The 25,425-nt window shown below is 44.0% G+C and overlaps 1 long non-coding RNA gene across 1 annotated transcript in view; it reads left to right on the forward strand.

Annotated features, from left to right (window-relative positions):
* The first annotated feature begins 5,981 nt into the window (after positions 1–5,981).
* The window catches only part of LOC142817982 (uncharacterized), a 106,201-nt gene continuing 86,757 nt past the window's right edge, over positions 5,982–25,425 (forward strand). The window contains exon 1 of the long non-coding RNA XR_012895459.1: positions 5,982–6,027. This is a non-coding gene — a long non-coding RNA (uncharacterized LOC142817982). The remainder of the gene's footprint in view (positions 6,028–25,425) is intronic.

Consider the following 25,425-nt stretch of genomic DNA (forward strand, 5'->3'; position numbering starts at 1 on the left):
TACCAATGCAAGTTTTTTAGGCTGAATACCGAGGTTTTCCCAAGCAAAGTGACACTCACAATTTTTTCAGAGTATCTGCTATAACTTCAGTGCCTAAATTGTTTTCAATTCGTAGCATGTTGACAGGCCACAAGCACATATTTTATTTGTGTCCTGGGAACTTACCACGTGCTCGGAAAAAAAACAACTGTGGCAATTTTATTCAATATTGCTCGCGTGAAAAGCCCTCAAAGAATTTATGTAGATAATGAAGTCGTTATTTTAATGGTAGATGACTTTCACTTTGCCAGAAATGTCTTTTATTGAGTGCATTCCAAAAAATTCTGAAGAAGATTGTTGTTTGACACCTTTTACCTTACTTGGTTCCAAACAATAGGCTCTGAAAAATACGAAGGAAAGTTTTTTGCAACAAAAGTATTTGACTAGGACAAGTTTCGCACTTCGAGATATATGTGGAAGTTTTCTCAGCCACAATCGTGATGGCCTGAACAACGTTGGATGATTTTGCATGGAATAACTCATTAGTGAAGGTGTCTTCAGATAGGTAATAACAATAATTACAGCAGTATTAACGAAAAAACACAATGAATAATTCAACCAGTGGGAATAGCTGATCGAGTCAAAAGGGCGAATACAACCTCTTTCTACAAATAGTCCATAGCCAGTTTAAAATTTAGGAAAAGCGGCCTTTGGGATTCACCGCAGAGCAATGCTCTCTGCTCAATTTAGTTGGCGAAACCGAAACCGATGCACCAAACAGTGCGTCTACCACTCACTTCGACACTGCCCTCAATGACGACACTGTTTGTCTTGCCTTAGGGGAGAAGATTAAGAAGCGTCGATAAGCGGGCACAAAGCAGTGTCTAAATTAACGGTTGATAACGGCTAGAGAAACAATGTCGTCACTGAGGGCGTTGTGGAAATGTCTGGTAGATGTGCTGTCTCGTGCATCGGTTTTTGTTTCGACAGCTAATTTAGGCAGATTGCATCACTCCACGGTGATTATCAGTGGCTGCATTTCGGAATTTCAAATTGGCTATGGACTTTTAGTAGAAAGTACTTGAATTTGCCCATTCGACTCAACCAGCTACTACCACTGGTAAAAAAGGTAATTATCTTAATTGGTATAATTACTGCCGCAATTATTGTTCATGCCTATCCGAATATTATTTTTGTCACAGGAAAACCATTGCCGCAACTTGCACGCAAGTACTTCTTTTCTATAGTTTTTAAAGAGTATTTGACAATATCTACTGATATTTTCTTGAAACACCCTGTATTTCGTACACAAGCAGACAATGCGAGACAAAAACAAACAATGAAGAACGAGCAGGAAGAAATAACGATCTCATAAACAGACCGCCCCTTAGCCACGAATGTTTTTCGGAGGGGAAGGAGACATGTTGATGGCCATGAAAAATGACTTTCATCATTACTTAAGCTCAGTTAGACAACCCTCAACATGCGAATTTGGGGGAGGGGACAAACTCCTGGGGCACCCCTCTGGCTACAGGCCTCCACTGAGCGCACTTCCTTGGAATACAGCAAATGTCACATCAGCAGAAAAAAAAGTTTTCATTATTTAGAGATGTAAACAGAGGTCTGCATAAAAGAAAGTCCTTCACCCAAGTGAGCACATTCAGTGGAATGTTTGCTCTGTTAGTAAAATATGTAGCGAGAAACCATATCAAGTGCTGTAGAACAAAAAGGAAACATTGCGTTAACCTGAGAGCCCGTGTCAAGTAACAAATGTATACAGTCAAAAAGGCCACCAAGTCTAGTGTCACATGAAAAGGCTTAAAAAAGCCGCACTCATATTTAAAAATGATGTTACGAACTTCCAGCTAGAGGTCTTGCCTTGCAACAGGAAAGCTGCTAGTCATCACAGATTAAACTTATTAATTGTTATAGAAGTTGGCAATGATGGGTATGATCTTACAAGTTGAAATGCGCTCTCAAAATAAAGGTATAGTTGCCGACTTTTATAAAGGTATAGCTTTTATAAAGGTATAGTGGCCGACCGACCGCCACTCATCCGAATGAAGTAATGTAAAGTTATGAACGAAAATTTGGATGCCCTGGTGGGTAGTGTTTTGACTTTTTGTGCTCTAGCTGACTAATTTGGTATGCTGTAATACACAGTAACAATGTACCAGCGATGTTTATAATATTCTTGCTAGGTTTACAGCAGTAAATGTTTGCACTCAATATTGCCCCAGGTTGCCAGTGTAAAAATTCAACGCAGAAATTACAACTGCGAGTCTTGAAGGTCACCTTTCGAAGGCTATGCTTTGTCGCAGCCAAATTTCAAATTGGATAATGACCATAAACTAAACATCATCTATATGGTACAGGTTTGTTTAATACTCACTAACGTGAAAGAAAATTATCAATGAGTATGAAATCTTGACTGCAGTGCAACGAAGATATGGGTGTGCTTATGAGCTGCTTGATCACCTGTCCCTGTTCCATGCCGCTGGACTGAACGCTGAACCGTCCAGAATTTGCAGTGGAGGATGCAGCGTAAATGATGGCGCTTGATAATTTGCTGGTGATGCGGTGACACAAATTCCTGCAATATCAGGTCACCAAGGTGCTTGTGGCATGAACAGTCATAGTGGCGCTGGCATGAGAGGTGACAGCTAGCCCAAGAACAATAGAAGCAGCACCTGGAAGAGAATAAATAGTGCGTGTGACATTGTAACTGCTGTGTCATGACCCCGTGACATATGGGACATGTTTGTCTAGTTTGTCTAACATGATGTCAAACCTTTTTCATCAGTCACGTGTGTGCATACCTGCACACTACTGTCTGTGGGGTGTGGGTATGACCCACATGTTATTTACTGCCTATGTTAACTCAGGAACAGCAAGAATGCGCTTTGGTGTACTTTGAGTAAACCTTAAGGAGACAATACAATAGCGCACCTGTTGCCAATAAGAGCAGCTTCACAACGAGGAAAAAGTTTCTATGAAAAGATACGGTAAATATCAATTGTGGCTGCATTTTAACCTTGGAATTCCAGGTGGTGTACATAGCCACACTAGTGGTTGTAAATGCTCCAGAAAAGACTAATCAGGCATCTTATTGAAGCAATGTTAAGTGTGTTTGCAATGTTGGCAATCCTTGTTTAAAACAATGTAATTAACAGTAAATATGTACTCATGTATTACTCAACAAGCTACAATGAAGCGCTATTTTACATGGCAGAAATTATGATACACGCATCATGGCACCGTGGCATGCACCTGATTTTGATAAACTTGAATTTTGTGCTCCTAAAGGCACTGTTGTGAGTGCAGGCATAATATTGTACCATCAGCTACCCCTGAGGCATCAGTGTGATTGACATAACTGGTAAGCCTTTGACATGCTGACAGTTCCTAAGTTTACACAAAAATATATATCAACTTAGTAACAATTGACTGAAAGAATAAAAAAAAATGCAGCCAAGGCAGCTTTGCATTGAATCTTTCAGATAAAATCGATCTCCACAAAGCACGAGATTCACTGTATTGTATTTGGATTTAGTTCATGATATTGTTTAAAAACCACACTTTTTAAAGTTATTTTTGTGCCCTCCCCTGCTGTGTGAAAAATAATAATACCCAGGTATAACACTAACTCAACTTAAAAAAACAGTATGTTCCTAACGAGTGCGTTAGGTCAAATATATGCAACAAAATACAAAAGTAAGTGTATATCAGCTTCAAAAACATCTTGACACCAATCACTTGAGCCAATTACTTCCCTGTAATACTTCAGTTTTCTCTGAAAAGAATAAGAGCTTGCAAAGTTAGTATACAAATGTTGGCACTATTGCAACCCATCATGTAAACCATTTTGCTATTTATAAGCTAGTAATGACCAAAGCACATAGACTTGAGAGTGTGCAAAAAGGCATTCATTTTGTGAATGTGAAAGCTTCTGCTTGAATAAATTGTAAGGTTATTTCCCATTGAAAAAAATAATTGATTCTATTTCAGTCAGAATAATTAGGTATCAACTGTCTTTCCAAGTGAAAAAAAAAGAATTGATTCTATTTTATTATCAACATTAAGGTACCAACTCTTTTCCTGTTAAAGTGAGAGTGACATCAAAGATATTAGGTTGCTCTCACCCTGCGAACTTCAAGCAGAACTGAAGAGAGAGAGCCCCCAGGTGGTCAAACTTTCTGGAGCCCTCCTCTACGGCGTCTTTCATAATCATATGGTAGTTTTGAGACGTTAAACACCACAAATCAATCAATCAGAACTGAAGAGAAAAAACACAACTTTTAATTATGCTTCACTCTAAAAGAATTAACTACCCTCATGATAAGTGCTCCGCTATGGTTTAAATGTTTTTTCACTTTTCCAATCTTTGACCAGCAGTCTTTAACAGGAGATAACACCAGCCGTACAATCTGCAGAGGCTTTAATAAAAGGCAGTTGTTAGCAGTGCCTACGTATTCTTTTTTTTTATCCGTGCGTCTAAACTTTGCTGCAAATACTCAATGGCAGGTATCTTCGCATTGTCAATTTATTAGCAGGCATTGTCACTTTATGACAGCTGCATTGGTTCACGAGAAAAAAAAACATAACCCTTTTTTTCTGATTCTGATCAATCCCTTTAATTGTGGTGTTCTAGCCACTTCCAACATTTATCGCACAGATAATAAGACCATGAATGTATCGGTGCCTCTTACAAGTGTTGTATAAGCACACTATTCGAACTGTAACAAGATAGCTGCATGTAGTTAAATGCACCCTAGTATGGTTTCGATCACTCGGTTACTCATGCAGGCTAATACTAGATAGCAAACTATTTAAGTAATCACGGACAAAATTGATATGGTGTCTAAATGTTCCTCATACCATTGCAGCTTGTACTCACCACTAGGACGCATTGCTTCAAGGTACAAACACGGGCAAGCACAGAGTCTAGCAACCAAATCAAAACAAGTTTTTATCCCCTAATATAAAAAGCGAGTTCATCACTTTATCTGACAGTAACTAAGAAAGGTTAATACTAAATGTGTTATTTACCATAGTTTGTTACTAGGACCACCTCAATGCTAAATTTACAACCAAACATGTAAAAAACCAACAAATTTCTAAGTTTTTCAGCAGCTATAAAATTTTTTTCACTGTACAGATATCGAATTACTTTTGCCAACAGAAATAAAACTCCGATAATCAGCTAATACGATCTATAACATTTAACTACATATTACTTCTCTATGAAAAATTCCTAATATGAACCAGATTCTTCATGTACTGAAAGTTCTATGATTGTTCTACACAAAAAATTTTGTACTAACAAAATTGGAGATTAACAGAATTTTAAAAATATTTCCAGGGTTTTAAGTCCCAAAATCACAATATCATTATGAAGAACGACGTGGTGGAAGGGCCCGGAAATTTTTACCATGTGGTCGTCTTTATAGTGCACTGACATTGCCCTGTACACGGATCTCTACCACAACCCGTCTATCACAACGCGACTACCACGGCCGGTATCGAAGATGTGGCCTTAGGATTAGCAGCCGACCACTGTAACCACTATACCACCGCGGCCGACGAAGCATAGATCCTTTTTATTATTTTTAGAACGCGTTTTACGAGTCGTGGTTTCTAGATTTCGGGAAGAATGGAAAGGCTGTTTTGGATTTCATGAGGTAAACGTTCCCTCTGGATGTTTGCCCCTCGGTGCGAACGATTGTGGCAGCGGCCGCGGCGGCGTGTGAACGATACCTGATCAACTCTTCTACAATTTTGCAGACTGCGGGGAGGCGTGCTGCGCCGTGGCTGTCATCAGAGGTGCTAAGCATCACAGAAGACGCATCTTTCCACTCCGTGAGCCGGCTTCACTGCAAACCTGCGTTGTTGGCCCTGCCATCTACCAGTGCTGCCCAAAAACTTTGACTTCCTATCGCTGGCATCGCGGGGGGCGGTGCTGCCGCGTCTACCGGAGCGAGGATCATTCTGGCAGCGGCAGCGGCGGCGTGTGAACGATACCTGATCAACTCTTCTACAATTTTGCAGGTTGGTTTGGCGGCTTATGCCGACCACAATTTCGTCTAAATTGCATGTCGTTGCTGTCGCTTCCTTAAGTGTGCTGTCACAAGTGTGCTACCTCTCTGTTTGCTAGCAGTGCTTTGAAGTCGTTTTCTACACCTCTCAAAGTTCTTCTCGCGCTGCCGGTGTCCCTCAGCGAGGTATGGGGGAGCGAAATGCTAGCGGCCTTCAGGACGTGAAGAAGGCGCTTGCTGAAAAGCAACCAAACAGTATTAAGGGGGTTGTAAAGGTTTTGGGCGATTTGCTATCCAAGCTTGACGTCTTTTCGAGTGACGTAAAAATGAGGTAGCAAAGGTGGCAACTTCCAATGCGGAAATTCGTACCGAGCTGGGCGATATTCACAAATCTATGAAATTCATGAACGACTGCTTTGAGAACTTCAAAAAAGATGTCGATGGTTTTCGTTGTGAGATTGCTGAGGTAAAGACCCGAAATGCAGAATGCTGCAAATAAAATCGGGAGTTAAGGAAGGAGCTTGCTGTGGCTAGGAAAGAATTGGTTGATCTTAAGCAGTATAGCCGGAATATGAACGTGAAAATTCAAGGTCTACCGGTGGCGCCTAACGAAGACTTGGAGACAGTCGTTGAAGACATTGCTAAGTGCCTTGAAGTCGAAGTTAGCAAAGACGACATTGACGTCACCCATCGGGTGCCAACGAAAAAAAAGGATCAGTTCAATGTAATAGTCAAATTTCGAACAAGACGTGCACGAGACAGTTTGCTCGAAGCCACTAGAAAAAAGAAACTGCAGACGGGTCTTCTCGGTTTTGACCGTGATCTCCCGCTCTACTTAAATGAGCACCCTTGTGTTGAAAACAAAATACTGCTGGGCAAGGCTCGTCAGGCGAAGCGCGATAAAGACTGGAAGTTTGTTTGGGTATCCCAGGGCATAATTCTCATGCGGAAGGCAGAAAAGTTACCTGTACTGCATATCACCTGCGATGCCGACCTTGCCAAAGTGGTTTAAATTGATCCTGAAATATGTTAGATGGCTTGCCCTTTTCCGATTGCATCAGAGCTTCTAGAGAAAAACTGCATTTGTCAAACCTGCCTTTGCTGCTCTTGTGACTTGCGTGAAAACTGTAACATCACCCCGGTGAAATACGCAAAAATTGAATCTGTTCTTTGTATGCAGATAATTTCTGAACATGTGAAGGGCGCTGTAATACTGTTGGTTCCTTCGTTATCCCAGTTATTCTGTGAATCATGCCACACCTTTGCTTTAGAATTGAGCTCTGTTTTTCGTGTTCCTTTTCGGTTTTTTTTTGCATATATACGCCCCCTAATATTCCTGCTTATGGTGTGTAGCCTGGTCTGTGTGTCAAGTACATATGATAAAGCACGACAACCAGTCGCTGTTCAAGAGCAAGTAAGACAAAGAATACTTCGGCTAACGGAAACTCTCAACAATAATGGCCACAGTTAAGCACGACACCTTTGATCAATTGAAAATCAACCAATCCTGTGTGACATTTTTTCGCTGTTTCCACCTCAACGTGCAATCGGCCGTTAATAAGCCGGCAACCCTCGAACAACTGTTTAATGAGCTTGACATGATGAATGTTTTTATGTTAACTGAATCTTGGTATACCTGTCCGGAACAAGTTATTCAGCTTCCAAATTATAACTATTATTTTTTAAATAGAACAGTTGGTGCCGGTGGTGGAGTTTGTGTCCTGGTTAAAAAATCAATTGCTTGTGACCCCTTGCTTGAATTTTGTGAACTTACACCTGATTATGAATTTTTTTGTATACTATCGGGCTGCATGGTTATTGCGGTTTGTTACCGTTTTCCTGCTGGTCGTATCATGAACTTTCTTTCATTTTTAGATAAACTTTTGAATTATGTAAATCTCAAAAAATATCACGTGGTGTTAGGAGGTGATTTTAATATAAATTTGCTTTCTGATAGTAACGTTACCAGAGATTTTCTTGCAGTTATTTCAGCCAATGGCTGCGCCAATTCCGTTACTAAACCAACAAGAATTACACCTACAACCGAATCTCTTATTGACCTTTTTATTACAAACTTTGATGAGAATCGTTATTTAAGTTCCGTGGTTGGCTACGGTATTAGCGACCACTTTCCAGTTCTATTCGCAGTTAAAACACAAGTAAACAAGACGGTGCCGAGGCGGCGTCTGGTACAACGCGTTACCGGAAATGGACTCGAGGCCTTTAGAGAGGCAGTTGCTTGTGTGAATTGGGCTCACGTCGTCGCCATGACGGATGCAAACGTCGCATACAACACTTTTTTTGGAAAATTTGTAGAAATATACAATACTTATTTTCCAACCCGCGCCTGTTTCCCATCTAAAAAAGCAAAAAAAAGGGTGGATTACGTCAAGCTTATTGAAAAAATTCGAAAGAAAAATCAAATGTACAAAAAATTTGTTGAACAGCGTAATCAAGAACTATTTTCGCAGTTTAAACTATACACAAATAAACTCAACAAAGAATTACAACAGGCAAGAGATGCGTACTATTACGCTCTGTTTGAATCCTGTCAAGATGACGTGAAAAAAATATGGACACAAATACGGTAGTTTTGCAGTCGAACAATGTCATAGCTCCCGTTGAGATCGTTGTTGATGAAGCTAGCGTCACGGGCAAAGACATGTGTGATGTCTTTAACGATCATTTTGTTAGCCGCAGGACTGAATGTGCTGCACCGCCAAATGAAAATTCCTATTTTTATAACAGTAATTGCATGTTTATGAACCCAGTGACATGCTCAGAAGTTTATTCTGTTTTTATGAATATGAAAAATTCTCAAAGCCGGGATGCAGATGACGTCCAGATAAAGCCGGTGAAATACGTCCATGATATATTAGCCCCAATACTTACAGACATCTTTAACCTCTGCCTTAATTCAGGCGTTTTTCCCACCGAAATGCAAAAGGCAAAAGTGTCCGCCCTCTTTAAAAAGGGAGACAGGAGATGTGCGTCAAACTATCGACCCGTGTCAATATTGACGGTATTTTCTAAAGGGCTTGAAAAAATAATTCAGATTCGGATGTCATCATTTTGTAAAACTCATAAATTAGTTTCTGACGATCAATATGGCTTTGTAACACACAAATCTACGGAATTAGCACTACTTCAACAAAAAGAATACGTATTACGCTCCTTTGAAGAAAAGAAAGTTGTTCTAGGCGTGTTTATAGATTTTTTCTCAGGCATTCGATTGCATTAATCACAACATACTTTTATCGAAACTTGATAGGTATGACTTCCGCGGTTGTGTTCACTCTTTACTCGCCTCTTACTCAGCCAGTCGCCCACAGTATGTTTGTATTGATACCTACAAATCATCTGTTAAGCGTATAATAGCTGGAGTTCCACAGGGGAGTATATTAGGACCTTTGTTGTTTAATTTATATATTAATGATATTTTAAGCTTATGTCAACAAGCTAAGTGCATTTTGTATGCCGATGATATGACCATACTTTTTTCGTTGGACTCGTCTGACCAGATCGGAAGGGAAACTAACGCTGTCTTGCAGTCTATTCAATGCTGGTCAATTACTAATTGATTAAAAATAAACGCAAACAAGTCTAAAGCTATACTGTTTTGACCCCGAAATAAACAAATCATTGTTCCGCAGTATGTTAAATTTGGTTCTGACTCAATAGAAGTCGTGGAATGCCTGAAGGTATTAGGAGTGCACTTCAGTAGTCACCTTACTTGGGATGATCACGTTAATTCTGTAATGATAAAATTGTCTCGCATTGCAGGAATTCTTAGCAAACACCGCCACTAAATTCCACTTAAAGTTAAGATACTGCTTTATAAATCTTTGTTTGAATCTTATCTAAATTACGCTCACCTAGTTTGGGGAACTACTACGCTTGCTAATAAAAATAGACTCAATTTACTGCAAAAAAAAATCCTTGCGTTCCATTTGGAATTTGAGCATCTCGGCCCACACTGGTCATTTATTTTAGAAATACTGCATTACCAAAATTTTTGATCTGTATAATGTAAGATTAGCTCTTAGCTTCAAGAAAGAACTAGCGAAAAATTGCAAAAATTTATCTGAGCTGGCCTGCCTTTGCCCGAATGCGCCTGTATACACTTGCAGAAACACTGAACGATGGCACGTGCCCACCTTTCGTACATCATACGGTCTGCAAACATTATCTAATACTTTGCCGCGCTTACTGAACAAACTGGAAGCAAGAAACATAGATATGACGCGTACTTCCAAAAAGGAAGTGCGTAGATTGATAGCGTCATCCTGGTAAGGTTTCTCTTTACGTCGCCTATTTTGTTATGGCCAAGTGTCTATCGATTCTGCCTTGCCGACCTTCGTTACAGACCTTCTTTTTACTCCTTCTCTTTGCTACTCAAATTTTTCGCGCCTTCAACAACAAACATTACTTTTTTTCCTGTGTGTACCGTTTTAATGCATTATGGATCCAATTTTTCGGGCCTTCAATTACTAGCCGTTGGTTTTCCTATGTGTAACATTTCAGTGCATATGCATCTCAGTGTGGGTGATACCCTGATTGGTGTAACCATTTTTTTTATGAAGCGCTTATTCCTGTTCTGTTGTGTGAAGTAGCTCATATGTATACTTTTTATTATCAGTCTTTCTTTTACCGGTGCACCTTTTTTTCTAAATTGACACTATTTGCACTTTTGTATGTTTCAGTATTGCGTCGTCGTTTCTCTTTTTCTTGTTTGTAGCGTTCCCATGTTTTTCGAATGCAATATCATTTCTTTGTTTAGTTGTTAGCGTGCATATATTTCTTACTTGCATATTTTTGTTATCGCAATAAAATTGCGATATTTTGGTGTGTTGTGTCTATTACTGTAAATTTCTACAGCATGCATATCTGCCGTCTACTGCTGACGTTTGAATTGGGCTGACGGGCCTGTCAAGCTGCTTGTATGCAGCTTTTGTCGTCAGCCTTTCAATGTATTCACGATAAATAAAGAATACCTCACCTCAAAAAAAAATTGCCCGCAGCTTCCCTCGGGGGAACACTGAGGAGGATGCGGACCATATAATTGGTTAACGGGGTGTTAAAGTGCGACTTACTTGGGTCGATGGCTAAATTGGTTAACGTGGTTGTGAAATGGGGTGTTAAATTGCGACTTACTTGGGTCGATGGCTAAATTGGTTAACGTGGTTGTAGGAGGGGGTGTTAAATGAGTGAACACGTACACACGTATGCGAAAGGGCGGCGCTGGTCGAAGGGACGTCGATCATTGTGTTTGTGGATTCGTTGGAATTCATTTCACCGCGACCTTGGACGTCGACGCGCCGTACAAACCAACCGACGAGCGGCAACTGAGCGAGCGAGCGCCGACCTTGAGTATATATACAGCACGACGGCGCATGCACTGTCAGCTGTTGAATGTTCTCGAAGCGCGACGCCACATGCGCGTCCACTGGAGAATCAGGAGAATTGTAGATGTCGAACGCGGTGTGTAGAGGAGGAAGGGTGCACAGATGGTGGAGGTGTGAAGCGCGCGCGGTGTGTAGAGGAGAAAGGGATGCACAGATGGTGGAAGAGTGGGCGACGGCGCGACGGCGCATGCGCGCGCGTCAGCTGTCGAATGTTCGAGAAGCGGTGTGGACGGCGCACTACAAGGCGCGAGTATAAGATGCTCCGCATCTAAAAACTGCCACCAGCCACCTTCTATTAGACAACATGGAGGAGATGAAATTCAGCCCGACGGGGAGAACACACCGGTAGGCTGCAGCTCGCCAAGATTTCACGGTAGACATTTCTCGTCTTATGGTGCAGTGGCGTACAGGCACCGTAAACAGAGGCCCACCTAAAGCCGCCAGCATAAAGGGAGGTGCACACATTACACGGCTGCACTACGGTGCTGACAAGCCCGATCACTGTCGGCATAGAGTAATGAAACTGCTGTTGACGACTAATCCAAGCGCAATGACAGTGTCACGCTCGACATGTGAACACGACTAACACAATCAATCAACAATTTCCGTAAATGCTTTATGCTCTGCTCTCAGTACGCACTCCATCTCGGAAAAAGCATGCATGATACAAACCGCGCGAAAACGACATCGACAAAGGAGCACTGCGTTTATGGTCTCGACATACTCGAAGCAGCTTAATCTGAGATATTGCGTAGGTACTACATGACACAGATCATTAGTGGCATGAGCTGTAACCCAAACAGCGAGTAAATGAGACGTTAGGCACTCAGCTCCAAGATGCAGACCAGATAAAAAAAAGCAGCGTCAGCCGGGTCCCGTTCCGAGTGTGCGTCCTGGCTTTTGAGGGAGGTAATGGGGCTAGTGACTAGAGTAGTGACGGCCGACGGGTGAGTGACGATGGCAGTGCCCGCCGTGGACAAAAGGTTCCTCTTTCGGCGATGCCCACCTAAACAGTCGTTTAGGAATAAATGCATTATCGTAGAATAAAAGTGGTGTGGAACACGTCACGGCGATGGATGCAATAATGTATGTGATGGCCATATTAGTATAAATTTCTGGAGGTAATCTGTATTGGAGATGATTACTTTCGTCTAAATTTTTGTTGAGGAAGGAGGCACTTGTTTTCTGCACTATTCAGCCAAACATTATTGGTGAACGTGTGCTGCATCCATGATATTCGCGAAGTGGTGAAGTCTGTGATTCTTATATGTGTGCTGTATCCTTGATGTTGGCGAAAGGGTGGAGTGTGTTTATTTCCTGGACACTATGTCCGCTTTTCTCTCCGTAAATACGCGCAATTTTCGCACTGTACGTTGAGCGTAAACGTCACGGGTGGTTGAAGTGCATCAAAATAAACGCGAAAAGTTTTTTGCAGCTAAAGAGTAGACAGGCGCTGCCTTAAGACTGCATGCTATTTTGCTGATGTTCCGGGGTAGTAAATAAAGAAAACACTCTGGTAAGTAGACATAAAAGAAGACAGTACGCTTGAGGCGTGAGTCGCCTATACGTATTAGTAATTACATCAATGGTCAGCCTAATAAAGTAAAATAAAGGAGAGAAGGTAGGAAGCGAATTATTTATAGTTCTACAAAACAGCGAAAGGAAAAAAGTTCGTAGAAAAGCAATGTCATGTTCACGTAACTCACCACAAAGCGTCAGCTTGAATTCCTAGATTTCGATTAATCTGTTTACAAAGCATTTATTGCCATACATATAAATAAATTTCAAAAGAATATGTGCTCCTTAGACATACAATAATTATGACAAAACAGACCTCATTAACATGAACATGAATATGAGATGACGTTGAAAGAACATGTACATGCGATGGTTCACGCAAACACAGCCACAAACGAAACGGCAGATCCCCCGTACAATGGTAATCGATAACATGCGAACCACTAATGAGAAATGTTGATATGTCACCTTAAAATCGGTACAACACTACGAGATGGAGGTAAATGAAGCCGTACATGACTTCCATGTCATGATGATCATGTTTGGTCGTGTCGTTTACCTTCATCTACTCAAGTCACATGATACCAAATTCAGTATTAGTTGAGCTAGCGAAACAGCCGCGAGCACGCTATGACCGTGGTATGTTTTCATGTAACATGTGTCATGTAAGAACATGACAAGCGTGTCATGTTCTTACATGACACGCGTATCAGGATTATGATGTTTCCACCAGTCATATATTTCATCATTCAGTGGCGTCACGTAACTCAAAATTTGGTATATGTGGAGTTATTGAAACGGCTGCGAGCGCATCATGAAGGGCCCAATGTACTCCAATGTAGCGTTGATCCACGCGCACACGCTGGGAACAGCGACGTTACGCTAGGAAAACGGGAGCACTCTATAGTCTGACGCCAGGTGCGACCAGCGTCCGTCGGCGCGGCCTGACAGCAACCGGCGCGAAATGCGACATGCTGCATTTCACACCGATGCGTTACCCAGACAACACTGCGTCTCCCACGTTTCGTGACAGAGGGACGCCGGACGCACTGAAATGCGAATGCGGCAAAGCAACGCAGCGCAGCGCGCGCCTGCGGCAGGACCGGCATCTGGCGTGCCAACACTGGCGCGATGCAACAAAACGAACGCCGGCGAGCACGCGCACCCCGTCATGTCGAAATGTATTGGTGCCTTGACTGTGGCTTGTAGTCATGTGCTCACATGACACGGATCTCATGATTATTGTGTTTGCACCAGTCCCATAGCTTTGTCATACATTGGCGTGAGATAATACCAAATTTGGCACATGTGAAGCTAGCGAAACGGCCGCAAGCGCATCATCAGTGTGGCATGTAGTCATGTTACATAACACGCATGTCGTGATTATGATGTTTGGATGTGTCATTTACTTATGTCGTTCGTTCGCGTTGCGTAATACTAAGTTAAGTACTTGTGAAGCTAAAATAATGTCGGCGAGCGCATAATGAACGTAGCATGTGGACATAATGTTGCATTACACGCATCCCGTGTTTATCATGTTTGCACCAGTATTACACCTTCGTCATCCATTCACGTTCCGTAATACCAAACTTGGTATAAGTGAAGCTAGTGAAACGGCCGGCAGCGCATCGTATGTATCACAAGTAGCCATGTTGGTAGCCATGACAAGTAGCCATAACACGCACTTCATGATTACCATGTCTGCACCAGTCACACACCTTCGTCATTCAGTCTTGTACTGTAATACCAAATTTCGTACGTGTGATGCTAGCGAATTGGCCGCTAGCGCAGCATGGGCGTGGCGTGCAGTCATATCGTTATATGACACGCATGTCAAGATTTTTTCATGTTAGAGTCTGTTACTTGTGTGCGCCATGCAATCATGCCAAATCGTACCGGTTTTACAGTGTAGTGCCATGATCACCATCATCATTTCTCAATCACCGCGCCGCGCCTCTCACGCAGCTAATGCTAGCTCGAGCTGCGCAAGGATTAGAACGAGCTCACGCACCTGGCGCGTCGGACGTGGACAGCCACCACGGCTCCGCTTCAGGCGTGGAATAAAGTGGCGAGATCAGCACGGCCCCGTCTGCCGCCTTCGACGCCGTCTCACGTCTGTCTTCTCTCGCCGCTACATTGGTGACCCGGAGAACACGCCCTTCGTCGAACGGCCCGCTGCGATGTTCCCGCAACTCTGCCCGCCAGTGCCGCCGTTCCAATCGACCTACCCCAAGGTATGGTTCATGCAGCTCGATGCCGTTCTTGCGCTGAATGGCGTCACGGACCAGCCGCTGATGCACGCCATTCTTCAAAACGCCCTTCCGGTAGAGTTGCGTCATTTCTCTGGCACTTCAACCTCCAGCCAGCAGCCTTACGATGACCTCTGCTCTGCGGTGCTTGCCAGCTATGGCCTCACCTACCACCCGCGGCCGTTTACCCGCGACTCTCAGGTTTTCCCTGCGTCGCAGCGTGCTGGACCCTCCGGCCCGAAGCTCTCATCTGACCGCAACCTAACTTCCGGGACAACGTCTCCCTCCACCTTGGGTCCGGCCACTAGCGCAGTGAGTCTCGCACCCGGTCACATATCCGACGAGGTTCTTGAAGTCGTTCCTGATGCCGACAACCTGTCCACCACGAAGTGCGTTTTTTCGAAGTCCTCGGCCGATGGTCCTTCTGGCATGCTTGCTACCTCCATGTTTTCCACGAAAGCGACGGCACGCGACACCGTGGCCCCACCAGACTCCATGACGACCACCTTGCTGACCACATCGGAGTCTGGCACAGGTGACCTTTCGCCACCGAGCTACGCAACCATGTTCCTGTCAGCACAAACGTGGCAGCCTCAATTCGGCCCGCCACTGCCCCCGTTCCGGACCTCTCGCCTAGAGTCGTGGTTCGAGGAGTTTGCGGTGGCCTTGTATCACAACGGCATCTGGATCCAAGAGCTCATGTACGAGGTATTGGAATACCATCATCCACATGACCTCAAACACCACCTCACATACTTCTCCTGGAGCCCTCGCCCGTACGATAACTTGCGAGATGTCGTGCTCAAGGTTTACGGCCTTAAACATGCTCCTCCTCCCAAAAATGACACAACTGCACCTGGCTCATCACCTTCCAGGACGCCTCTCGCCCCACAGCCAGTCCAGACCATTCCCCTGCCGGCAACTGGCCACATAGATTCGACACCGGCCGCTGCCCCGTGCACCGTCGCATTCGCTGCAGAGACTTGGTCGGCTGAACTGTCTGTCCCGGGCAATTCGACGACCTCAGCTGGGCCAGCTGACCTTCCTGCAGACTCCCCGCCTGTCCCGGCACCTGTGGAGGCCCGCGACACCACTCACACTATGGACCCAGAGCCCGCTGTGACACTGCACGCCATCAGTTTCCCCTGCACACCGGTGCCTGCTGCTCAAAACCTCGTGGACTGCCAGCACCTACTAACATCATCCTCGATGTGTCCTACAGAAGGTCAAGCCCCTGAGCATTCACGGCTGAACGTGCATGATGCTGTGACCATGTCAGGAAATCCCGAGGGCCGCACGCCTGGCTCAACACAGGTGGAGCACACCGTGCATGCCCCAACAGATGCGCAGTTAAACCATCCGCCTACCACTACGTACGCGTAAGAAGTAACACTAGACCTTCTGGACTGGCCGTACTACACTCATGCTACAGTCCATCTTTTAAGCATCAGTGTCCGAGTGCGTGCGACAATCGACCACACCGAAACGGCCCGTGTGTGTTCTCGGCCCTTGACCATTTTTCGCCTTGTCGTTGGTACTCGCTATCAACAAAAGTGCCCCTTCATCACGACCCTCGCCCGCTCCTTCCAACAGCGTGCCTGCGTAGCCACCCTCGTCCGCTGCGCCATTCCCAGTGTCGCCCGCCAGAGACCCGCTGCTTACCGATGGCCCATCAACGTTGACAACCTGGACTTTCCAAATGAACATTTTATGGATTGTCGTTCATGTATATAGCTTTTGTCACTATCTTTCTTTTTTTTCATATGCCTTCAAATCGCGCAAAGCGCTAGGGGGGGAGCCCTGTAGTGCAATAATCACCATCATCATTTCTCAATCACCACGCCGCGCCTCTCGCGCAGCTGATGCTAGCTCGAGCTGCGCGAGAATTAGAATGAGCTCACGCACCTGGCGCGTCGGACGTGGACAGCCACCCCGCGGCTCCGCTTCAGGCGTGGAATAAAGTGGCGAGATCAGCACGGCCCCGTCTGCCGCCTTCGACGCCGTCTCACGTCTCTCTTCTCTCGCCGCTACAACAGCAAGCCATGCGAACGAAACCACCGCAAGAGCTGCGGGACCATGAAACGTAAATCGTGACATTCATGACATCTATGTCGCGATTTTCATGTTATTACTAGTCAAATGTGTTCTTCATACAGTCTATGGTTCTCTACAATACAATCTACACCATATCAAGTTTGGTATCGATACTATTATTGAAACGGCCAGGAAAGCTAAAAGTCACAGGCCGCTAGATAGATAGATAGATAGATAGATAGATAGATAGATAGATAGATAGATAGATAGATAGATAGATAGATAGATAGATAGATAGATAGATAGATAGATAGATAGATAGATAGATAGATAGATAGATAGATAGATAGATAGATAGATAGATAGATAGATAGATAGATAGATAGATAGATAGATAGATAGATAGATACGCTCGAAGTCGCGGAAGTTCACCAAGAAATGCGTCGCATTTAAAGACTAGTGAACGATTTAGAGTACTTGGTACTCGGGAAAGCAATGGGCCGTCACTACAGAGCAAGAGCTTAATAGTGGTAATCGTAGCCAGTCCACTGATGAAAAACCTGGATGGCTGCAAGATTTGTGCACTAGCGTGCTTAGAAAAGAAAAAGGGTGACGATTTAGAGTACTTGGTACTCTACTCTGGGTCTTGGTACTCTACGCTAAGTCGTATTCATATTGCCCGTCACAAAAAGCACTTTGCGGCTTTAGTAACGTTAGACATATGTAAAGCATATGATAGTGTAGAGTATTCTATCTTGACTAATCAGTTATGGAGTCATGGACTTCCACCTTATATAGTAGCATGGGTGACGGAATTTTTAAGTAGAAGAGAATTCTATTGTTATCAAGGTGGTTTCTCTTCCTGTAAGCACAAGCAAACCCGAGGTGTACCTCAGTGGTCAGTACTTTCCCCGGTTTTATTCAACACATTGCTTAGTACCATCCCCGTTCATCCAGATGTGAAAACCTATGTTTATGCCGATGACATTGCTTTTTTTGCTATGGCACATGACTTCCACTGTCTCTACACTATCTTGCAAGCATATCCTAATAAAATAGAACATTGGCTGGATGGATTGATGTTGAACCTGAATACCGGTAAATCTGCTATTCTCATTTTTCCAATCAAAGATCCCGTGCACATATCTATTAATTACAAGCTTCAAGATATCCCACAAGTACAATCATTGAAATATCTTGGAGTTATGTATAATGAACATCTAAATTGGCGCCCTCACATTGAATACATCGCGACAAAAGCAGTACGCGCGATGGGCGTATTGCGGAGGTTGAGCAATTGTAGATCAGGTATGAGAAGAAAGGCACTTTTGATTATATATAAAATGTATGTTCGACCAGTGTTGGAGTTTGGCTGCATTCTTTTTTCTGGTGCGCCAGCCTAGAAACTTCGGCCGCTCGTTCTGTTGGAAAGAGAGGCTTTACGGCTCTGCTTAGGACTTCCAAAGTATACTGCAAATGCAGTGTTATACCTTGAAGCACGAATACCAACCTTATTATGTCGCTTTAACATTCTTACTGTGCAGACCTTTTTACGACTATATGAAGCACCGTTTAACCCTGAACAAATTATTTTTATTTCCAATCCTGACCTATTCTTCTCCGTGCATTGGCCCAGATTTACCAAACCACAAATAGTATTTGTTCAATCGTTACTTGAGCCCCTAAATGTACACGTTCGTAATCTGATTCCTTTAACTGAGCAACGAAATTCTCCAGAAATTGTTTACCATGATATCTTCCCAACTCGCGCTAAGCTATTATCAACAGGCATTTTAAATGGCTTATTGCAGGACCATTTAAGTACTCTGCCAACAAATGTCATTCTAGCAACGGACGCATCTCAATCACATGAAAAATCAGGCGTTGGAATATATTGCCCCGTACTTGATTGGTCATTTTCACTTCGCTTTCCGGACTTTCTTCCTGTCTTTCTGGCTGAATTCATGGCAATAATGTTAGCTTTGCGAAAGGTAAAGATTTCCATTCCAGTCGTAGCAGTCATAACTGATTCATTATCAGTGTGCTCTTCTCTGTCCGCATCTGGTCACTCACCTATAGTAAAACTTTTTAAATCGTTGATCCCCTGTCATCTCCGAAGTATTCATTTAATCTGCACACCAGGGCACAAAGGTTTGTTGTTAAACGAAATAGCTGATTCTCTTGCGAAGGCATCCCTTTCGACACCAATTATTCCTATTTTCCCTCATACAGTATACATTACGGTGGCGCGATTTCGCACACTTAAAATCAGGCAAAATTTATCTGACCCTGCACTGACGGCTTCTCCAGAGTACAAACACTTGTTATTTCCCTGGCGCAGTGAACTGACTAATTCAAGGATGATGGAAGTTGTCATCACGAAATTTCGTTGCCGCGTTACCTCCCTCAATTTTTACTTGCATAGATAAGGCATATTGAATTCCCCTATGTGCATTTACTGTAATCAAGAGGAAACGATCAGTCATTTTTTATTACATTGTCGCCGTTTCGATTTATTCAGGCAAAGCATACTAACACCACCTCTTCAAAGACTGGGCTTGCAACTATCACAACCTGATCTTCTTTCATTTGGAGCCTCTACACTGGGTTTCAGCCACAGGGATGTTTTATTCGCCGTTCAAGAATACATCACTGCGACTAAACGATTTTCTTGCTAAATTGCTGTCTCACTATTTTTCTTCTTTTTTTTCCTGCAAATTTGATACCGGTATTTCAAATCAAAATTAAGTTACAAAAAAAATTGGTAGGAATGACGCAATGCTGAAAGTTTAGGACAAATTCACCTTATAATCGGCCAATCCCCTTCTTTGGGTACGAGCCATTTGCACAGGGAAACAACAACAACAACTACTCTGGGAGAGCATAAAGCCGTCCTATGGGCCCTGCAACGTGATCAGACTCACTGGCTGCAAATTACAGCTCACGGCCCACGCTGTTCCACATTAGTGCACTAGCGTGGGTTTAGAAAAAGTGGTTAACGATTTAGAATACTTCGTACTCTACTATGGAAGAGCGTAAAGCCGTCCCGTTGCTAAACGTGTGTTTAGAGAAAAGTGGTCAACGATTTCGGGTACTTCGTACTCAACTATGGGAGAGCCGTGAGCCGTCCCGAGTGTAGCGACATCCTACTGCTTGAGTAGTGCTGTACGTGGAGATTGAGGAGCCTGTGGCAACCACTATCGCACATAACGATAAGTCCACGCGACACGTTCAGCTCGCACGTGCTTTTAGCTGTTGTCCTACGTTTGAGGAAATGGTGCTAGTGGGAGCGAACGCTTTAGGATGAGTATTTTAAGTTCGCTTTTTGTTTATCGCAGCGTACAACTGGATTGCATGCCAGAGATAACGTAGTGTAGGACTTTAATATAATATCAGAAATAGTGTTAGGGTAATTATGCTCGTTAGACAGGTGCAAGGTAAAAGCTAGTAACAGTGCACAAAAGAAACTTTCCACGTTTAACTGTGATTCAGACGTGAACAGATATATATTTGTTGGAATGCGGTTCAAGTTTAACGAGCTTCTTAAAGGGCCACTCCCCAGGCCCCACACTGATATTTAGTTAGACAGTGGAAGTTGTTGGGTATTCGATGAGGAACGTTCTGCCACAAAAGTTTTTCGAATCAGTTCATTACGAGCGGAGAAAACAGGTTTTTTCAAGCGGCGTGAAACAAAGGTTACAGAAGCTGAGCTCGAAACCCTTGCTGCTCCTCCGCATAGCCTTCGCAAGTCAAATCTCTTCCCCACTCTCTCCGGCATCCCCCCAAGAAGTGACGTGCGCATGACGTGCCCGAACAAGCCCAGTCCCCGTGCACGCAAGCGGCGTTGCTTTGTTGACCAGCGTTATTTTGTGGTCTTCTGTCTCATTCTGCGAGATTGTTCGGGAACGCTGGCTTAGACGCGGTAGAGTAGATGAGCACAATGAGTGCGCGAACGCGTAGGAGCGTTCCACGGCGGTCGTCTGCTCCATGCGCTGACCGCGGGAACCCGAACGCATGTGAAACGCTGGCACATGAGCCCCGCATTTCGTAGCATTTCACGGTAAAAATATGAAAGAAAATTGCGCACATTTTTTGCGTCTCATTATTAATTTTAAGTTTTATTAATCTCCTAAAGCAACAAATAAACTACGCATGTTGTGTTAAATAATTTTCCCACGTCACGTGGTACACGGTTGACAACGTCAGAGCAGACTCGTCTACGTAGAGGACCAACGTCACTGCATTGCCGTGTACGTAGGGCCATTCCTACGCCTACGTCATGCCCTCATTCTCTACGCGTGCGCCGGTAGAGGGGAGGGGGTGCAGCTTTCATCTTGAAATTTGACCCATTTCCGCGGTGCGTACCATTCCAAAGTTTGGCAGACGTGATCATGAACGCCTCGTCTACGCAATGCGCTTGTCTGCTCAATATTGCCAAACCTGGTGAGTGGCCCTTTAAAATGCAGGAGTGTGGGCCACCTTAGTCAACCTACGTTGTGGGGAAAAAAGAAATAAAACACTACCTAGAATTTTAAGCAACACGCAGCTTGAATACTTTGACGTAAATTCAAACCTTGCGAGCATTACCCAATACAAAGTGACATGGTGCAACACGCAAAACCTCCAGTATCAAGATATGTTTAAAAGTTTGTGCCGACGTGGAGGCATACGGTGACACACGTTAAGTCCCCCGCAAGAAAAACATGTCTGATAGCAATCATAACATATTGATACCGCAGTTGATGAAATTTGGGCGTACCGCTAAAGCTGTTTTAGGCACGTTAACGTATTAGCGCACAATGAACAAGCGTGCTAAAAAAATTGGTAGATTCCACGTATAGTGAGAATCTATGATATGCAAAGCACGAATGAGGAAGGTTGATATGTCACTCTAAAATCAGCACATTGTTAGGAGGTGGAGGTAAATGATGCCGTACATGACTTACGTGTCATGATTATCATGTTTGAATGTGCCGTTTATCTTCGTCGTCTATACACGTCCCGCGATACCAAATTTAGTATATGTGGAGCTAGCGCAATGGCCGTGAGCACGCTATGAGCGCGGTATGTAGTCATTTTCTTAAAGGCATGCTCGTCGGCATTATCATGTTTGCACCAGTCATATACTTTTGTCATTCATTGATGACACGTAACACCAAATTTGGTTATGTGGAGTTAGCAAAACGGCCATGAGCACATCCTGAAGGAACCAATATATTTCAATGAAGCTTTGACGCACGTCCATGCTGGGCACAACAACGCTACGCCCCACCACGGTGGTCTAGCGGCTAAGGTACTCGGCTGCTGATCCGCAGGTCGCGGGATAAATCCCGGCTGTGGCGGCTGCATTTCCGATGGAGGCGGAAATGTTGTAGGCCCGTGTACTCAGATATGGGTGCACGTTAAAGAACCCCAGGTGGTCGAAATTTTCGCAGCATTTTACTACGGCGTTGATTGATTGATTGATTGATTGATTAAAACTTTATTTTTGTCCTGAGAAGACGCAGGGGAGACCCCGCGCCACCCGGCTAATCCCACGTTGGGACCGTCAAGTCAAGCTTGGCGGCCCGTTCACGGGCACTCTGGACTGCCAGGGTTTGAACCTTATGTTCGGGACTGCGTAAAAGCGCAGCCCACCTGTCCTCGCTGAAGGCGGGGCCGATGGCTTCACATTCCCACAACACATGATTGAATGTGGCTAACAGTCCACAAACGGGGCAATCTCCACTTGGATACCGTTCAGGGTAGATGGCATGAAGAACCACAGGGTTAGGATACGCACTGGCTTGCAATAGTCTTAGGGTGACTGCCTGCGCATGCACAAGGCCGGGTGTGGGAGAGGGATCACTACGGCGTCTCTCATAATCATGTGGTGGTTTTGGGACGGTAAACCCCACATAACAATCAACAGCAACACTACGTTAGCAAAATGCGAGCACACTATAGTCTGACACCAGGTGCGACCAGCTCGGCCAGCGTCCGTCGGCACGGACCGACGGCTACCGGCGCGAAATGCGGCATGCCGCATTGCATGCCATTTCGTTTCCCAGACAATACAGCGTCTCCCTCTTTTCGTGATGGAGGGACGCCGGACGCGTTGAAACGCGCATGCCTCAAAGCAACGCAGCGCGTTGCGCACCCTCGAGTATATGGCAGGACCGGCGCCTGGCGTGGCAACGCCGGCGTGGCGCGACTACATGAACGCCAGCGAGCACGCGCACCACGTCACGTCGAAGTGTACTGGCGTATTGACTGTGGCGTGCAGTCATGTTTTCTCATTACACGCAGCTCATGTTTATCATTTTTGCAACCGTAATATACCTTCGTCATCCACTGACGTCACGTAATAGAAAATTGGCATATGTGAAACTTGCGAAATGGCTGCGAGTGCATCATGAGTTTGGCTTGTAGTCATGTTGTTACATGAGACGCATGCCATGATTATTATGTATAGTTGCGTCATTTACTTATGTCGTCCGTTCGCGTCACGTAATACCGAGTTTGGTACATGTGAAGCTAGCTAAACTGCCGCGAGCGCATCCTGAGCGTATCATGTAGTCATGTTGTTACATGACACGCATCTCATGTTTGTGATGTTTGCACCAGTATCATAATTTCGTCATCTATTCACTCGTAATACGAAATTTGGTATAAGTGAAGCTGGCGAAATGGCCGCCAGCGCATCTTGAGCGTGGCATGTAGTCGTGATGTTACATGACATGCATCTCATGATTATCATGTCTGCACCAGTCACATGCCTTCGTCATCCATTCAATTACCGTAATACCAAATTTCGTATATGTGACGCTAGTCAAACCGCCGCGAACGCATCATGAACGTGGCATGTAGTTATGTTGTTATGTGACAAGCATGTCATGATTTTCATGTTAGGATCGGTTGCTTGTGTTCGGCATGCAATCTTGCCATACTATACCATTTTTGCAACATGCCATATGAACGAAATCACCGTAAGAGCTGCAGGACCATAAAATATAAATCATGACATTCATGACGAACATGTCACGATTTTCATGTTATGATTAGTGAAACATGTTTCTCATACAGTAATGTTATGCGATTTCAAGTTTCGTATCGATACCAATATCGAATGGCCAGGAGAGCTAGAAGTCATAAGCAGCTAGATAGATAGATAGATAGATAGATAGATAGATAGATAGATAGATAGATAGATAGATAGATAGATAGATAGATAGATAGATAGATAGATAGATAGATAGATAGATACGCTCAAACTCGCTGAAGTTCGCTAAGGAATGCTTCGCATTTAATAATGCACACAGGCAAACAACTGGTCCCAGCTTGCGTGCCTTAGGCACGATCAACGCTTCCAGTTGACCCATATCCGTCTTTGCCCAGCAATTTTTAAAGCAATATTTATTGCAGCCTGGGCTTCCTTCTCACCCTACCGACGTCAGAGGTGGGTGTCAGTAAACCAAGTTCAACTGCCCCACCGAACGCAAGTTCTACATGCTCTCTGTGCTCCACCATAGGGACAAAAGGGAAAGTCTCTTGCGCAACTGTGCCAAACATTGCATTTAGCCTAATGATATGATACAAACGACCCACGTAATACAGTACACATAGCCCCGCTTAGTGTTGAGGTAACTCTCTTTCTCACGCGTTTGTTCTCTACCAGTAACTTCTTCTTGGGAAGTGAACTTCAGTTTATTTTCCTTTCATACAAAGAAGGAAGTCGGAGCTAAAAGCTGGGGTGCCTGACAAAGGCCTTGGCTTTATTGTACACTATGACGACAGTTACCAAAACAATATCTAAACATATGACATAATAAATAGATAAATCAGCTACACTTACAAGTACAACAAAATAAACTGTTCTTAAGCATAGAATTGGAAATGTTAAACCTACCAGAAACCAGAGTGGAGTAAACGTGTTTTTTTGTTTCTTTTTTAAATATTTTCGTTGAAACATCAAAATTAACATTTCGACGCAAGTTATTCGTAGTCACAGTCATCTCATAGGTTATTTTTGTTTGCCATAGTCTCTGAGTTTGGGGCCCACAGGCTTTGTTTTCGAAGATGGTTGCATCATTAGTCAAAGTATTGTTTTGAGTATAAAAATGATTCACTTCAATATGCTGCAACAAACGAGAAATTGCCCCGCCGCGGTAGTCTAGTAGCTAAGGTACTAGGCTGCTGGCTCGCACGTCGCGGGTTCAAATCCCA

The sequence above is a fragment of the Rhipicephalus microplus genome, chromosome 5 (assembly GCF_043290135.1).
Source record: "Rhipicephalus microplus isolate Deutch F79 chromosome 5, USDA_Rmic, whole genome shotgun sequence".
NCBI classification, from domain to species: Eukaryota; Metazoa; Arthropoda; class Arachnida; order Ixodida; family Ixodidae; genus Rhipicephalus; species Rhipicephalus microplus.